The following is a 1744-nucleotide window of genomic DNA, read 5'->3' as shown; positions in this document are numbered from 1 at the left end:
CCACACCTAAGCAGGGAGGAGCCCCGTCCTCCCCAATATACCCGAGGGTTTTAGCCCCCCTTGGACCCCTGCCCTTCGTTTGTGAAGAAGGGGTACACTTTTTTCCCCGGATCCCCCTTTACACGTTTTTTGGCCCGTATGGCCGTACATGCATCCGTCCATGCCACGTACTTGGTTTTCACATGTTTTCCATGGTGCGCGCCCAGTTTTTTGCAACACGGCCCCCGTGCCCGTTTTTTCCCATTTCCTCACGTTCACGTTTTTTGGCCCGTGTGGCCGTACGTGCACCTGTTCATGCCACGCACATGGTATTCACCCGTTTTCCATGGTGCGCACCGAGTTTTTTGCAACAGGACCGTCGTACCCCGTGTTTCCCCGTTTCCTCAAGTTCACGTTTTTTGGCCCGTGTGCCCGTACGTTCATCCGTCCATGCCACGCACATGGTTTTCACCCGTTTTCCATGGCGCGCCCAGTTTTTTGCAACACGGCCGTCGTACCCCATTCTTTCCCGTTTCCTCGGGTTCACGTTTTTTGGCCCGTGTGCCCGTACGTGCATCCGTCCATTCCACGCACATGGTTTTCCCCTGTTTTCCTTCGTGCGCGCCCAGTTTTTTGCCACATGGCCGCCGTACCCGTTTTTCCCCGTTTCCTCACGTTCACGTTTTTTGGCCCGTGTGCCCGTACGTGCATCCGTCCATGCCACGCACATGGTTTTCCCTAGTTTTCCATGGTGCGCGCCTAGTTTATTGCAACACGGCCCCGTACCCGTTTTTCCCGTTTCCTCACGTTCACGTTTTTTGGCCCATGTGCCCGTACGTGTATCCTTCCATGCCACGCACATGGTTTTCACCCGCTTTCCATGGTGCGCGCCCAGTTTTTTGCAACACGTCCGCCGTACCCGCTTTTTCCCCGTTTCCTCACGTTCACGTTTTTTGGCCCGGGTGCCCGTACGTGCATCCTTCCATGCCACACACATGGTTTGCCCTAGTTTTCCATGGTGCGCGCCCAGTTTATTGCAACACGGCCGTCGTACCCCGTTCTTTCCCGTTTCCTCAGGTTCATGTTTTTTGGCACGTCTGCCCATACGTGAATCCGTCCATGCCACGCACATAGTTTTCCCCTGTTTTCCATGGTGCGCGCCCAGTTTTTTGCAACACGTCCGCCGTACCCACTTTTTCCCCGTTTCCTCACGTTCACGTTTTTTGGCCCATGTGCCCGTACGTGCATCCGTCCATGCCACGCACTTGGTTTGCCCCAGTTTTCCATGGTGCACGCCCGGTTTATTGCAACACGGCCCTATACCCGTTTTTCCCGTTTCCTCAGGTTCACGTTTTTTGGCCCGTGTGCCCGTACGTGCATCCTTCCATGCCACGCACAAGGTTTTCACCTGTTTTCCATGGTGCGCCCAGTTTTTTGCAACACGGCCGTCATACCCCGTGTTTCCCCGTTTCCTCAAGTTCACGTTTTTTGGCCCGTGTGCCCGTACGTTCATCCGTCCATGCCAGGCACAAGGTTTTCACCCGTTTTCCATGGTGCGCCCAGTTTTTTGCAACACAGCCGTCATACCCCGTGTTTCCCCGTTTCCTCAAGTTCACGTTTTTTGGCCCGTGTGCCCGTACGTTCATCCGTCCATGCCACGCACATGGTTTTCACCCGTTTTCCATGGCGCGCGCCCAGTTTTTTCCAACACGGCCGTCGTACCCCGTTCTTTCCCGTTTCCTCACGTTCACGTTTTTTGGCCCGT

Source organism: Hordeum vulgare, chromosome 7H, assembly GCF_904849725.1.
Source record: "Hordeum vulgare subsp. vulgare chromosome 7H, MorexV3_pseudomolecules_assembly, whole genome shotgun sequence".
In the NCBI taxonomy this organism is placed as follows: domain Eukaryota; kingdom Viridiplantae; phylum Streptophyta; class Magnoliopsida; order Poales; family Poaceae; genus Hordeum; species Hordeum vulgare.
Note: the sequence above shows the minus strand (reverse complement) of the source record.